The sequence below is a fragment of the Coptis chinensis genome, chromosome 7, assembly GCF_015680905.1.
Source record: "Coptis chinensis isolate HL-2020 chromosome 7, ASM1568090v1, whole genome shotgun sequence".
Lineage (NCBI taxonomy): Eukaryota > Viridiplantae > Streptophyta > Magnoliopsida > Ranunculales > Ranunculaceae > Coptis > Coptis chinensis.
Genome location: NC_141462.1, coordinates 59,332,818 through 59,350,565, shown reverse-complemented (window position 1 = coordinate 59,350,565; position 17,748 = coordinate 59,332,818). Strand labels below are relative to the sequence as shown.

Genomic DNA, 17,748 nt, shown 5'->3' with positions numbered 1-17,748 from the left:
TATTGAGGCATATTTAAACTTTCAGTTTGAGAAATAGCAACTTTTTTGAAAAACCCATGAAAAGGCGGGGCTATTACAAATAAGTTATGATTGACTTCAAGTTTTAGAAGAGAACTTTTGGAATGCACATTTCTGAGTTCTAATTATGACAAAAGTAGAAACTCCGTTCAAAATGCCTAAGACACCCCCCACCCCTCTCTAAAGTTAATTCTCAAGTCTAAGTACTATTAGTGCATAGTTCAGCTCTATCCCCTCCTCACATCCCAAGGAACTAATGCATATCCATATATGAACCTTGATGTTCCCTCTGTAGATCAGTAGTCTCCTTAGGCAGTCTATTGAAAGCCGAGTAATCATATTACTATAGTCCCAAACTATCAATGTGATGATTATGATAAGATAGCACCGATGAAGATATCAATACAAAGTGAGAAAACCTACGATTTTCTCAATTTACTTTGCATCTGATGGAAGTTTGATGCAAATGTCTTTCCATCAAGATATCTGTTGTCGCCTTTGGTCCTCTGCTTGATTCTTAGGTCTAACTCTTCGGAATCAGCTGTGAATGGCATAACTAATGCCTGAGAATCATCAAAAAGATCTAAGGATGTTGGCTACATACTGTTACTTAAAAGTATAATAATCATAATAAGAAAGTCTCTCATAATTTTGTCCTAGGCGTAGTCAACCATGATGCTTGCATCTAGTCAGGTTCTTTAATAGGATTTGCTTATCATGTATATGTCGGTCAATGTGTCTGACATATCATACCCATGTCGAGCAAACAGTGTCCACGCCGTTGTTTCACTGCATGTTAGGCGCATGATTTGCAAAATTGTGTGAGCTTCTCTTAGATGTATATCAAAGATTTCCATGATTCCTTCAAATTTGCCTTCTCAAGTCCTAGCTTTCAAATTTTACAAACATAAGATCCCTTTAACCTGAAAAGCATTTCGAAAAAGCTGGTTTCACACGTACATACATATATGATATATGTATATATGTAGTTTCGTTCTTAACTTCAGATATTTTAAACCTCCTCTTTTATTAGTAATAATTTAAAGCCTTGTTAGGCAAATATAAATATTCTGTTTCTGCTAGTTAATACACTATATTTTCGATTCATACTTTCCCCCCTCCCCTTTTCTGTCATGATCTTTTAAAAGTAACCTCTGGTCTGCTCCCCCTTGAAGCTTTCTTGCTCTTAATCCCCTTTACAACGTGACTTTTTTTTCATTACCGCAGGTAGACTCTGTTTAGTTTTCACCAAAGACCTAACCTTTGGTGAACCTGCGCGTCGTGTTATGAGGGCTTTGGCTAGAATTGAGTGAAGGGAAGTAATAGTTAGATTAGTAAAACAGCCATCGTTACTTTCATCATCTCATCATTAGTCTTTGTCTGATGTCTTTCAAGTTTTCTAGTATATATCTCATTGAAGATTAAAATTTACTTGTGCTTGCAATACTATATTGAAATATGTTCAACTTCATCACAATGATACATGTACGCCTTATTGGTTACTTTGAGAAGTTACCACCGAAGGTTACTATAAGAAAAGGCCTTAGTGATAACATCGCCATCACTCTTATGTTCACATTTGAGCGGGTTTTTCTAGGCCGGCATTTTCTTGCGATCCTTTTAATACTGTGTTTGTTGTCACTTTTATTGAAATGATATATCCTCCTTTGTCAACGGGAGTAGTTACATCACTTTTTATATTAAAACTCCTTAAGCTCCCGCTTTTGTTTTGCTCCTTTGGCACATCACCATAGGAGATGTTACGATTCATTTGGTTGATCTGAATGAAACCTCTTCTTGACCTTCTATATCATTCCGTAAGATCTATATCCGGGAATTAGTACTCTTCGACATGCATGCATAGATCAGACCACCTTCAGTCAAGTCATTTTTCGTCGAACTTTGCAACTTTACACTTGGCGCGGTGGAACAATTGGCAATGAGGATATACTTGTAAGGAGAGGAGTATCACAGTTAATCGACTAATCTTGTTTCCAACGCATGATAGCCTCCTTTTTGAAAACGGATATGCACATTAGTTTTTCTTAAACATGCCCGCCTCGCCCATATGCAACAAAACCCTAGGTTGAGTACAAAAGTTCATCATCATTACCTAGGGTCGAGGATGAGAATATGGTTAAATTTGAAAGATATCATTTGCATAGGGAGGCCTTGTGGTAGATGAAGGGAATTATAATCGGTAGTAAAAACTTGAAGTGCAAACCGACTCCTTACAAACTGTTAGAATTCTGAATGCCTAAATTGAAAGTACATTAGAGTCTATCTAACTTCTTTGAGGCTATTATGTTTAAGCGTACATATAGTGAAGGCAAATGATGGTCTAGCGGCAATATGTGCTAACAATGACGAACTTTGGTATTTTGCATATCTCCATGAAAGGGTGCAGATATACTTGTAAGGGATGATGCTTGCGACACTATGCTGATTAAGTAACTTGAAGCCATAAAACCTGTAAAGGGCAGATAGATTATAAGAACAGATTAGTTTTTGGTTTTGTGACTTGCATTGAAATTAAGCCACCGAAGTGATTATTTCTAATTTTTGTCTGCGTCTTGTAGATTTCCTTTGTATTTTTGTGAACCGATCTTGGGCTTTTGTAGATATTGCTTTCTAGGCAACCGAAGTCCTTGAATTGCTACTGGGGGAATTGTTAGTTCCAACATCGCTCTATTTTCTCCTTAAGGTTTGCATTAAACTCTCACTCTCTTTTTGTTGTTCCGCAAGATACTTAATGAGCAATTTTTCCTTTGTGGGTTATCCTTGAAAACTGCTATAAACCAATAACTATATCTTTTTTATGGATATAAGTCTATGACTAATAATAATGTATGATAGATCGTAACTTGTTTCCCTACAAACACTGAGTCACCCAGACACCCTTTCATGGCACTATGCTTGATCTTTGGGAAGGCTGCTTGGATGGCATACCTGGTACTGATCGCTATTATGCTGATTCTGTACTTCCATAAAAAAAAAAAGCTCAAATATTCATACGCACATAGAGCTGCCTGTCTTCAAAAATGATTTAGATGCCATGCTCTTAACTGAAGAGTTAACTACGTTGTTTATGTAACCGCACTAATATTATATAGTTGTTAATGGTGAAGAAGGTTGGTGATAAAAGAGAGAAAAAGAGGATACGGCCTTACTTGGTTGAACAACCATGTACAGGGGAAGTTGACCAACTTGTAATAGAACCAGTGTTACAGTCATTCACATTTTTGCCTCCAAGAACCTTTTTTCAGCGTTGATTTATAAAATGCTTCCTGGCGTTCCTTTGCTCACAGAGGATCCAGAAGTATTTCAAATCCGTGTGAGAAATAAACTGGAAAGTGATGGTATTTAAGAATACACTTGAAGGATATCAAAAGGACACAAGTGGTGTTCTAGAGTTATACCAAGCTTCACACATTGCACTCCCAGATGAACTGTTTTTGGAAAAACTGAAATCCTAGTCCCATCAATATCTGAAACAGGAATTGTCTTACAGCTCAATGCATGCTCTACGAAGACTTATGAATAACAATCACAAAAATTCTAAACATATAAGAAGCATAAACATGCCAATTTCTGATAAAGAGCTCCTTCTTCGCCCCGATACAGGGCATGGTACTTATGTACATAGATACATCCCAGCTAATTGAGTCTAAGTGTGTCGTGATGCATTTTCATATGTATATTCAAGTCGTCGAATTGGGGATGAGGCACTTGATATTTGTATGCGGTGAGGCCCCTAGTCTTGCTTCCGTTCAACTTCCAAAGCAAATCGCATTGCGGACGTGTAAATGGAGGATTGTCTTTGCAAAATGGCATTACTCATAAATATGATAATATACTGGTTTGACAAGATGGGGCGTGTGATCTTACCTCGTGCAACCTCCACCAGGGGCACCCTCTTTTACTTTGAATTGCATATCACTTCTTAAAGCATCCCTTAACTTTACTTCTCGACGTTTAACTTCTCTGTCTATAACAAAACCTGTAGCAATCGGAAAAGGAGATTTGTCACACTCTAAAATTACAGTAATTCAAAATAGCATTTCTTAACTTTACTTCTTAACTTATCTTGTATGGAATGTTTCTCATGTGTAGAGTATAAAATTCTTCAGAGTGGTTTTTGATTCTTGAAGACAACATCAGTGTCATCATAAGAAAATGTTAGTGTTCTCTATGCATATCTAAATTATAAATTATACAGGAACTATACATGAAGATAAGCAAATATCATTGGATATATATTCTGAATTTATAATGTCCAAGTTCTGATGCACACTAATGACCTTACAATGAATCAGACTAAATCAAGCATTTGAATTGTAAGTTTCGATAAGAACAAACATTTGTTAGAAGTTGCACACTAAAAACTTATGGCAAGAATTACATGAGACAACCTTTATTTCTCTTATATATATTCTGGTTCTTTTATCAATTAAATGGAAAGACAGGGGAGAATGTTTCTCGTAGATACTGAGCATGAAGGGTTAGGATGTAGATCTGTTTCCAGGGTGCTATTTATGCAAACGAAGAAGAACAACAAACTCGAAAATGCAGCCACTGCAACAATTTTCTTGGGGACTTCTTGAATCCTCACAGAGGGATCCTTGGGCAATAGCAAGTTGGCGCCATACTTGGAAGGCATGACAAATGACATCTTCCACTGCTTCACCCCTCAGTTCCTCCAGCTGATCTTTATTCATACAAAACATCCCTTGCCCATCCGCATCAGTTAAAACCAAATCATGTTAAAAGCGTCGATGCTCAAAGAATTATAGGTCAGAGCAAATAATGCCTAGCCGAAGCAGCAATCAAAGAGCTAATAGTCCAAACCACTCGCAATTTCAAACCCCCATTTGTATAAAACGATTCAGGAATACTCCCATTATTATCTGAACTATTACCAACAGCCCCAGTAACATTATTCTCCTTAGGAATAACTAACGACGTGCCTAAAATGAAATAGTGGATGAACCAAAATCCGCTCGCCATTTCAATAAAACAACATCACCTATCCCCAATTACCAATTCGAAGACTACGAATCTCGTTAAAATTCTTCAACACCTGTGTGGGTGAATGATGAGTCACACCACTTGATGAGTTGATGATGATCCAATCTCATCATCCGACGTGGAAGCAGTAATCAAATTTATAGACCCACCACTCGATCTTTTCGACGAACCAAGAAACTGTCCAATAGATTGTAGTGGCTTAACAATCCCACCGTAAAAGAATCTAACAAAACTCGAGAACACCCCTCGAACTGAAGTTGAGGTTGAAGAAGTACTTACTCGTAAAGTTTTTTCTTCTTTAGAGAAGTAAATTGGTAATCTTCCATTTTTGTATCAAGATATGAAACCATCTCAACATAAACTCCACAGATCAAATAAGAGAAGAAGGATTCTCACGTGGAACATACAAACATGTGTACGGTTGGTGAAGTTTTTTCTTTTTTTTTTTTAGTAAAATTCTTTGTATCCTGATTTTTCGTTGGTAAGAGAGAAGTTTTTTCTGGGCAGTTTGTTTTTTCTCTCCTGATTTCGCGTGAGTAAAGTGGGTACTTAAAATTTGCCTACGTGGACACCTTCAGAGACCAGGAAAAGGGACTGCTATTATATATATATATATAAAGACTGGGCTGAGCACTCATACTATTTTATTGAATCAAGTTATATATAGGCTAATTTAAAAGAACTTTGTTGTAGAATCCAATGACATCTGAATAAGGTAAACTTTATTGGTAAGCCTATGAAAATTTTACCAATAAACGAACTAATGTATTTTGAAAAAAAAATATAAATGTTAGAATTACCATTAAGAAATTCGTCTTGCTTATCTCGTGGGGCTAATTTCTTGAAATCGACAAAGCTGAATAGTTGTCGTGGAATTGATGTTTCATCTGAAATATTCTTCATGGTTGTATATTTCTCAAATGTTATCTTGTTTTTATTGTTCACGAGACAATAAGACCTAATGTTTTTAACGGTGAATTTTTCCAAATGCACCACTGAACCATCTTGAACTTTTTCCTTAAACTGTGGATAGATCTCTATAGGTATAGATGCATTGATTTGGTCACCCTGTATGAATGAAAAAAATAATGGATAAAAATCGTAAAGTGATAAAAGAGATGTTGAATAAGTGTGGTACTTACTTTTTCATCAATGATGATCATATCCTTACTTAACAATGTCTCATTTCCAACCAGATAGTGGCCCCAACTTCTATCAATTCTTACTCTGAGCTTCAAATTTCTAACTGACTTAGTGGCTTGCTTTATCAAACTTTAATGAGTTGTCATGTCTAAATGCTGCAAGTTCAGTTTGTTATATTATATAATATTAGATCAACCGAGAACAGATAAGTAGGAGATTATCTTTTCAAAGTTAATATAATTAACTAAAAAATAAATATAAAATGAAAACAAAGGTATGTCCAATGAAGTAGTAAACTGTAGTGATTTCAAACACTTGGCATATATAGAAAATGGGTGTGTATATTCCAATAAAGAAGAAAAGAGAATAAAAAAAAATGGCGAATGTGAATAATCACTACAACATAAAAGACATTTAAAGTCATTTTATAAGTGATGTCAAAAATATACGACGTCACTTTTGAAAGTGATGTAAATGGTGGCGACGTGAAAAGTAGGAGTTTTTGAAGTCACTTTTTATGTGATGACAGTAAGTGATTTTATAGATATTCTACGTCACTTGTTAGGCGATCTGGTAAAGATGCATCACTTTAGGAAGTGATGACCCAAAGTGACATTATTTGAATAGAGATCACTTTTTGGTGATGTAGTAGTTGTTATTTTCACATCACTTTTATAAGTGACATAAGAATGGAACATAGACATCACTTAAACATAATAACACAACACCTAAAAAGTGATTTCAAATACACTTCAAGTCACTTTAAAAGTGAGGTCATGTTTACCAAAAAAAAAAAAAAAAAAAAAAACGTTTGCCAATCGGTACCCTAATTGATATATCCATTGGTCAGTAAATATAGAAAAAATATACTATATATTATATTGTCAAGTACTAATGTAACGTGTACGTTTGAAACACCAAAATACACATGTATTTACAATAGTACGACTACAACATTGAAACTTAATCCATATACACCATCATCAGGTTTACAAAAGCTAGCTAGCTTAACACAACGCAACAGCGTACAAAAAAATTAAACCTTATAATATAAAAGAACTAAATCTTAACTAATCATATCACGACACCATTTGTGTAATCATCAAGCTGCATTCTAGTCTTGCAGCTACGCCTTTTGTTGTTTATCATTGTTTGTCCAATATAATAAGTGATCCAAGGAACATCGATATCCCAAACTCCTTCAGAAGTCTTAAAAACATAAATATTAACACTTGTATGCCAACACCAAGACAAAAATTACTACTAGTCAAAAATACACTAATTGAAGTTATTAAATAGGTATATATGTCCCAACTTATTAGGGTATTAGAACTTGAGGAAACATGTGCATTAGTAAAAAAGGAGAAAGGAATAAGATATAGATTGTCTACAAGCCCTTGCTAAAAATATTTTTTTCAATCATATCCCACCATTGATAAGTGCATCAGTACATTGGAAGTGCTCTACTAAGACCTAACTGATACTTGAACATGCTACAAGATTAAATTAACCACCAACCTAATGAGATCCCATATCCATCCCCATATCTCGCATATTGGTATATTCCAACTACTAACAAGTCCAAGAATTTCTAAACAAGGCCATAAGTCTCCTCCAATGTTTAAAATAATTAGATACCTTCCTTATAGCCACAAGTCATCTCCAACATAAATGTACCGTATGTACCTTCCTATACCTTTGGCTTTGTAGTTTAATCAACCTGGTTACTTCCATTATCATTGGGATTTCTTTTGACTTGATGAAGCCAAAAAAAAAAAAAAAAAAGGTTTTCAGCTCACATGGTATATATAAGCAATTATTAGCTTGAATGGATTACGATCATATGAAAATTATAAGTAATCGATCTTTATCTTTTGATTCTTCAGACTACAACTTAATCATTTCCTACTAGTAAAGCTAGGCAGTTCACCAAACAACAGATCACATATCAACCTCTTTAGATTAATGCATACTTACCAAAAGAAAATCATAATGAATTTTGTAGACTTCCATCAGCTCCAATAGTTATTTACTCGAAGAAGAATTAAGCCCGTCAAAGTTGAGCAAGGATTTGAAGCAGCTCTTTCAATAAGTACATACCTAAATGTTTGAGAAAGAAAATGGGTAACATAACCAAATAAGCTTATTAGAAGTGACCTATGGTTACACGAAAAATCACCATTGCTCAGAAAAAAGAAGAAGCCATTTGGATCAGTAACAAAAAGAATATTAGATTATAAGAGAGACCCATTATGAGCAACTACAACAAGGACTCACATCATTTGAAGGTGAGTCGGATCACCATACCTGGTGAAAGTGTGCAAACTACACATACTAGCCATTTATCTATAGCAAAAACTCCAATTAATTAATTGTACTAGCCATTTCTCCACAAAAAAAAAATGCTATAGTCAACCATAAATATATATTCATTCCAAGAAACAATAAATATATAGCAAGACCACTTAGAGAGATAACATTAGCAGAGCATGCATCCAACCATTTTCCAAGTACTAACCCAGTTAATAACCCCACACATATAGCACATGCAATTGACTAGTAACACTCCTAAGGCATAATATCATCCATAATGGTTCTTTATTGCACAGTATGTATATAGATTCAAGACATAAATTCATTACATATTTGCGACTATTAAAATAGAGTTTGAAACTATATCCAAAATTGGCCCACTAGATTTAGCAAATACAATAATTAAAAAGAAAACGATATCGAAACCTACAGACGCAAGAAAGATGAGCAACGTTACGAGGAGACAAGACTTCGAATGTAGAGCAGTGATTTCATCTGGAAGAACTTGTAAGTCTTCGAGAGCTTCAAGTCTATGATCTTTTTACCAAACTTCTAATTTGTCTTCGTCGTCACGTTCCTCTTGTCTGACATACTTCAGGCTTTCACCCCTCTTTCTTGTGATCTTGTGACTAAGCCTTTAAAAGATCAATTTCTTTCAGAAATTTAATCAAACAGTCAGCATTCATTTTCATGAAGACCTTTTAGAAATCAAAGCTGCGGATTGAAATAAAAACACACTGCTTAATTCGAACTTCATGATAGATTGAGAGAGTGATAACTACTGCTGCTCCAGCTTGGTTTCGCTTGCTCGCTTAAACTTACAATTTTCCAGATCCAGAAACACCAATGTTCTAGTTAGACCCTCTCCTCGCCAAGCTTCACAACCAAAATATAATAACAATATCAAAGATCATCAAATTTAGGGTCAGTAAAGCTAAATTCATTAAAGGTGGAAAAACTCACGCCAATTAGCTGGAAACGAAATGAAAAGGGTTACATAAATTAAGACACACATATAGAGGCATACCTTGATCGATCCAAAGCCTTCCACTGCTATTGTTTCAATGTGTCAAAAACCCGAACAAAAACTCAGTAATAATAACCAATTAAAACTAGAATTTGAGAGAAAAGGAGACGTGATAAAACGTTAATTTCCCGTTTTGGTTTTATACTTAAGTCCGAGGTCCACAGTCCGAAGTCCGAAGACCAAAGTCCAAAGTCCAAAGTCCGTTAGTCGTCCGTTTAGTCAAGTTACCTTACTCACGTGGGTTTGGTAGGATATGTCGAGTAAGAGATTGTCCATACATTAGGGCTCGGCAAGGTGTACAACTGGATTTACAACTTTTGGTGAGTATGATTTTAGGTTATTTAGTTGGCTTAAGTAAATTAAATGTAATTCAAATAATGTAAATTAATAACGGTGATTTCGACGTAAATAAACAAAGATAGAGAAACAGGGAGAGGGTTAATCGTACTCATATAAGAATCATTTTCAATAATTTATACTACCACATCACTACAGCTCTAATTCGTCTCGGGTTCATAGACAAACCCGAGACGACGTCGAGTATCGATCCCTAGTGAAATACACGCATCTCTGAGCGCATCTCACTACCATAAGGAGTTGAACTAATATTTCATCTCTGGAATATCATTTCAGCTCCTGGTTCGATTCTACATCAGCTGGACAAATTGGAGAGCTGTCTAACACCATAAAGTCACATGCGAGACATTTTGGGTCTCTCGTGAGATTGTTCTGGAGCATCAACACTCCAAACATGGACAATCTCAATCATTTTGGGACCGGATGTATAATCTACATCTAATTCCTAAGTAGTGATTCTGGAACATAAAAGTGTCAATTCGGATCCTCACACGAGTATCATAACCTTCCCCCTGAGGGGGGGGGGGATTTAGCTCATGGTCATTGGATGAATAATTAAACTTGCTGTATATAATAAATAAGTAAATGCATAACAGGAATTAAACTTAAAAAGAAATGACTTTTATTAAGAAGAAAAACTTACAGTATTGAAGCTGCTGAAGGGAAAATGACAGAATGTAAACTACGTACTGGAATGAAAGCTACAGACTATATCTAAAGCTAACTAACTAATGAGCCAAAGCTAAGAAAAAATGAAGACTGAAGACCCCCCTCATATATATATAGCTTGGTCCCTCTCATGAAGCCTTTTAATTTCCTTTCGTCCTTTTCTCAAATTGAATCCTTCACAACTTTAAAATACAAAGTTTTGTCTTGACCTGTTTTAATTTGGTTTTTTGTCTTCTTGTCCCATATCAAACCAAACCTTATGTTTTGTCCTTTTTCCCAATTCAATTCAAAACATTGAATTGGTACGTGTCTTTTTCTTTTGCAAGGTGGCACAAAATTGTGACTATCACTTGCTACCTGCCTATGCTAACTCGTCATGTTTTTTGGGCCCGCAGAGTGGGTCCACGTGGTGTGTCTAGTGGCGGCACCGATTTTAGCGTTTTTACAACTTTCTGTCTTTACGTAGAGTTCATCGCCCTGGTTGCTCTGGCAGTTCGCTAGCCGAAGACGACATTTATGTTTGAAAGATGTAAGCTTTGGAAGTTTGCTGCTTCTTTACATGTGGACCCGTTACGCCTTGCACTGGTTTTGTTCCTTTGGAAACTTCGGCTCTAGTCAGGCTTTCTTGGGCTTCCAAGGGCTGGGAAGAAGACTTCAAGAATTCCAGTATTCCCGTACTTCAATGCATGTTTTATCATCATATTCACGTTAACTACGAAAACCTGCAAAAGTACGAAAATATAATTATTTCAAGATTATTAAACACATAATTGACTAAAATGATATGTCTCTCGGGGTTTAATATTACAGTTTTGGGTGCTTATCATACCACCCCCAAACAGCACTTTGCTTGTCATCAAGCAAAGAAGAGACATTAAATGATAAGTGGCCAAAAATGTGTTGTCCTAAGCTAAGTCTCATTTCGCAGAGTGCGGTTGCATTAACCGTATGCAACAATGCCTTAAACCACTAGGAATTCCCTAGTAGACGAGTTATAGTCTCATGAGAGTTTTCCAGAGAAGATACTCACAAACTTTATTTATACTACAACGACTCAGTAACAAGGGCTTGTTTCCTTAATTAATCTCAGATATCTATACATCTCACTAGCCGAGGAAACAAGGACTAATTCTTTCAAAATTCAAGTTAATATACATACAATGATCAAAACATCTACATATAAGCATGTATGCAGTGATCTTTATAATGAAATGTACGAGTAGGGCCGTTTCTAGATCCTTTGGATAGCGTCCTTAAGTAGGTTCTCACAGGTATGTGTCAAAACACAACTTCTCTCTTATTTTTCAACTCAAGTTTTGCTAACTCCATTGTGTAGTGGGCACACGTTTCCTCACATACTCAATGACAGTCAGAGGAGATGAGGTCAAGAATTCACATCTACTACTTATTATCACACTATCCTACTCCTAATTGAGCTAGAGGTCTTTATTAGGTTTTATGGGGCTTAGGTGGTAGTGTAGAAGAAAGTGGTATGGAAAATTCAAAAATGATAAGTATGAGAGAATAAGGTCTTCGAGATATTTATATTAGAGAAATCCTTATTTTCTTTCCTGCTTCTAACATGGGTTTCCATACTTGGTTTTTTTAAGCTTTTGTATTCCCTTTTGATTTGATTTTGGGGGAAATTCTAACTTATATATATATTAAACATATTTCTATTTTTCTTTTTCTTTTCTTTTGAAGCAGGTAACTGATTTTGATTTGTGACAAGTTTTTCTCTTCATTTTTCCATACTTCATCCTATTTCTCATACTCATCATCTAGGTAGGCTTATTTATTTGTGGTTAATAGATGGGTAATGAATTTTTGGTGAAATAGAAAGGTTTAGTGGTGCGACTAGCGGTAAAATTTTTTACAGGTGTGAAAAAGGCTATATCGATCCAAAGAAGGCCTAAATTCTCGCCTAGGATTCGGGTAGTGATCAAGTAAGTACACATGTGAACTTCTCTATTCGGAAAAACTACTCTTTTGTGTCATTACTCACATATCACACATTTTGAGGCTTTTTGGTTAGATTCTTACAGGATATGAAAATTAAGTTGTCTAACCGTGGGTCCCAGAAACTTACTGCTGTGTATATTTAATGATAGTCAGTGCATGAATGCTCATGAGAAGATGTAAAAACTATTGCATACGTATTAACTTAAGTTTCTAAGAACAAGTCCTATTTCAAATGCTAGGGTGAGATTTCTAAATATTTTTTATCATAGAAAAGGAAACGAGACTTTGTCACGAAATACGTTTATTTAGACATAAAATAAAACTATATGCAACTATGCATGCTTAAATTTGCAAAAGGTTCTCACCACTCCCAATTAATCGGACGTTGTGTCTTCAAAGTGTCAAGAGGAAGAAAGAATATACCTAAGAGGCTTTGAGCAAAAATAAAGCTGACATCTTCCACAAAAATTTATGGTAACACACTATATATTATATATCATAAAAGTGAAAGCACACTATTAGGTTATTTATTTTTTTCACATCAAAACGTAAAACAAATATGTAAATCAACTCACATTGCCCCAATTACGAACTGGGGGTAGGTCCATCCTTGCTTCGTCTTTGTAGAAGTGTCATTCCTTTGCGTCACGCCAATCTATCAAAGCCTTCCAGACTTCGCTCCACTTCCTCTTTCTTGAAGTGTCAAGATGAGCTATCATTTTATCGTCATCAGGGAAGCAACGAACTTTCTTTAGATGCCTTGCAGGGAGTCGCCATACCCTAAATCGCAAAGAACTAATTATCTTGTTTGTTGGACACATAGAGTCTACCTTTACCCAGTCATGAAACGTGGCCACAAACTGTGAGAAGTACGTCCTCATTATCCTGCATGCTGTAACTGGCAAAGTGATATAGTGCTGCCGAAAAGACCTTGCCCTCTTAAGGTTCTCAATTACTAGGTCTGTGATTTTGAAGGCGGTATGTTGCTGGGCTAGTGCATGGAACGTCTTACAAGCTAATTTTGAGGCAGTGGAAAAATGACAATCCCCCATGATGTTTAGAAGAATAAACAACATGGCAGTCCCAACATTCATGGTCATACTGGCTAGTGGAATAGTGATGTCTAGCCATCGGCTAGCTTTTGCGCGTTCAATGACTTAGGCTAAGCCATTGCCATAACGGGTGGCGAAATCTTCCCAAGAATAATCATGCAAGTTATTTTGTATCATGTATTGAATGGGGATGTCTGGCTGAAGGGCAGGAAGGTCCAAAGCCATAGCAACTGCTAGCTCGTAAAAAGGGTGTCGGGTGTTACTAATACGGATTGCAAATCCGTTCAACACGAAACCATGTACAGCAAGTAGATCTTCCATATGATCGTAAAAATAAGTTGCCAAACCTGGAGAGTATGTCTGCTCAGGGTGTAGTATCAAGGAGTTCCAACCAACTTGTGTGATGAAGTCTATGAAAAGATGTCCATATGTAGGAGAATTCATCAACGAATGGAAAGATTGTTTTGGAATAATGTTTGGAGATGCCATTGTAGACGACGTGTGAAGAAAGATACCACCTGTAGACAAAGATAACCAAAAATAAGAATATGATGGAAATGACTAAGTAAAACAAATTACATTTTTTTACCATAGGAAAATTGCACTATATTTAGAAACTAAAAAGAAAATGACAAAGAACATAAAATTGCAAAATCTAAGTTGTGTCATGGGACCAAGTAACGGCGAGGGTCCTTTTGTGAGAGAAATCCATTTATAAGATTCTCGATGCCGTCAATTCGTGCAACAGCCCGTTGCACCATTTCGCTCTGTGTCTGGTAAATCTCGGCGTGGTTCTCCATTATGAGAGTGTGATTTGCCAAGAACTGGTTGTGGCTGTGCAAGAATTGTGCTTGTTCCTCTTCTTGTATTGTCCGCAGGTCATGTAATTCAAGAAGACTAGTGATGATAATGTTCTGACGTTTGTATAATATCATAAGTCCTTGGTGAATTAAATGAAAGCATTCCATAGGATTAAATACATCGCGAATTGCATTTTCAGTGAAGATGTGGTCAACGGAACAAGCTTTGCCGGATTCTGTATTGTCATGGTTTTTTGCAACGTCGGGATTCCATAAACCGTTCATACAAGCCGAGTGAATGGTGAGGATGTTAGCTGTTCTGAGAGGTGTATTAGGAGCAGTAATAGGAAAACCCCAACGCATCATGACAAGTGTCACAATGGTTGGCAAAGGAGCTGCCTTTTTCCTAACACTTGCGATCGCGTTCCAGAGAAATTTAATAATGCAAAAATCTATGCAGTTAGTCTGCAAGACCTATAGTAGATGGAGGAGGGGTTTTGTTATTTCGGAAGTCTTAGATGTGCCAAACACATTATGAGCTAGCCATTCGATCACAGATAATTGGTTTCTTTGCAAGGATTGCTGATAAACAATATGGTTTTTCCAGTTGTATTCGCCATAAAGGATAGTTGCAAACATCAGATGCCTGATATTGTCGAATGGTGAATCTTGAAGGTGTACTCCTTGGTTCGTAATGGGAATTTGAAGTACCTCGGAGATGATTTCCATAGTCAATTCATGCTCGCATCTGTTTGCATGGACAAAAAATTGCCCGTTTTGGAAATAACCGTGTTTATAAAATAACAGGACCAATTCTCTGGAATAAAATGCTTGCTTATTGATAAGTGCTCAAAAGTAATGATTTATAACCCCAATTATGTGTATGTTAGTCTCCATTTTATATTTAAATATTCTAATATGATGCAATTTGAGTTTTTGTAGGTCAAAGAACCTAAATATGAAATATGGAGGGAAAAGAAGTCAAACAAGTCAAAAAGGAGTCACTAGGAATTACAGCTAAAGGCCTAGGGCAAAAATGTCATATTTGTCTCCATAAGTGCCAAGCCTAATGAGACTCTAAAAGAGGATAATAATTGAGTTAGAAGAGTCTTCAATCTGATCTCAAAGCCTTAATTTCGACTTCATAGGAAGATGAGATCAACATGGAAAAGAAGTCAGAATTTCACAAGAATTAGAAAACTGAAAGCTGTCAGAACCTGCAGCTTGGGAAATAGCCTGCAGGGCAAAGTGGGCCACGTCCAACTTTGGTCCAACCGAATTTAACTTTTCCAGGATTGCTTCTAGAAAGATTACAGAGAGTTTGACACCAAATAAACATAGGATTCGGATCTCTATCCGCATTTTGCATGTAAGCCAATATATAAGGCACAAAAACCTCAGTTTACATGATCTAGGAAATTTAGTGTTTTGCATCTTAGATCTAGAATTAAGAGAGAAGAAAGTTCAGATCTTTTCACCATTAATAGTTATAAAGATTATTCCTTTTCATATTGTGTTCATAGCATAGTATGATGGGCTAATCTCCCTTCTCTTGGGAGGGGAGATAAAGCATTTTTTGTATGTTTTAGTTTAGTTCTTCTTCTATCATGTTTTAGTTTAAATCTCTCATTGAGTTTCTTCTTATTCGTCCATTGATCTAACGCTCCTGTGGAGGTTAGGAGATCTTCGGGTAATTCATGATTATGTAGAGCCAAATACCACAAACCCTATATTCTTTTCTTCTAGTTTTTAGTGTTCTAGTGTGATGATTGGATTATTTATGGCACCTCAATTAGTTGTATGGTTAATGCCACATATGGATTTTCCATGGCACCTAGAGTTGTATATTGAATGCCACTTAAAGCACAATTTGGTTAGATAGAAGATATCATTATAGATTGAAGAAGTATTTGATGGAAAGATAGAAAGCACATTAAAAGCCACATATTATCATCATGGTTATGAGCATAAGGTTTGTAGGTATGGTGAGTTTCTATTTGTGATTTATATTAAGCATGATAGGTAGATCTATTAGACTAATTCTATGATTTTGGTGGATTCATCTCTCCCAAGATATTCTCTCTCTTGATTCATATTCATATATTTAATTTAGTTTAGTTTATGCATAGTTTACATCTCAAATCAAATCAATTATATATTCATCATTACTTAGCCACATCTTTTACTTGCATCCATTTGAGTAACTTAGATTAGGAATTTCTATTATCATCAACTAGTTATTTAGAGTAGGATTGATACCTTGCTAGCCATTATACTAATCAATATTTAATAGGCTAAGTAAGATTTGCAAAAGATACGTAACACAAACAACAACATATAAATAGCTAAGTAATAATTAATATATAATTGATTTGATTTGAGATTTAAACTATGCATAAAATAAACTAATTTAAATTTATGAATATGAATCAAGAGAAAGAATATCTTGGGAGAGATGAATCCACCAAAATCATAGAATTAGTCTAATAGATCTATCTATCATGCTTAATATAAATCACCAATAGAAACTCACCATACCTACAAACCTTATGCTCATAACCATGATGATAATATGTGGCTTTCAACGTGCTTTCTATATTTCCATCGAATACTTCTTCAATCTCCAATGATATCTTCTATCTAACCAAATTGTGCTTTAAGTGACATTCAATATACAACTTTAGGTGCCATGGAAAATTCACATGTGGCATTAACCATACAACTAATTGAGGTGCCATAAAGAATTCAATCATCACACTAGAACACTAAAAACTAGAAGAAAAGAATCTAGGGTTTGTAGTATTTGGCTCTACACAATCATGAATTACCCTAAGACCTCCTAACCTCCACAGGAGCGTTAGATCAATGGATGAATAAGAAGAAACTCAATGAGGGATTTAAACTCAAATATGATAGAAGAAGAATTAAACTAAAACATACGAAAAAAGCTTCATCTCCCCTCCCAAGAGAAGGGAGATTAGCATCTCACACTATGCTATGAACACAATATGAAAATGAATAATCTTTATAGCTATTAATGGTAAAAAGGTCTGAACTTTCTTCTCCCTTAATTCTAGATCTAAGATGCAAACACTAAATTTCCTAGATATGAAAAGTAATGATTTATAAGCCCAATTATGTGTATGTTAGTCTCCATTTTATATTTAAATATTCTAATATGATGCAATTTGAGTTTTTGTAGGTCAAAGAACCTAAATATGAAATATGGAGTGAAAAGAAGTCAAACAAGTCAAAAAGGAGTCACTGGGAATTACAGCTAAAGGCCTAGGGCAAAAATGTCATATTTGTCTCCATAAGTGTCAAGCCTAATGGGACTCTAAAAGAGGATAATAATTGAGTTAGAAGAGTCTTCAATCTG

At 35.6% G+C, this 17,748-nt stretch overlaps 1 pseudogene; it reads right to left on the bottom strand.

The window, feature by feature from the left end:
• Positions 1-3,925: 3,925 nt before the first annotated feature.
• LOC147488177 (uncharacterized) overlaps positions 3,926-17,748 on the bottom strand; it is a 50,875-nt pseudogene continuing 37,052 nt past the window's right edge.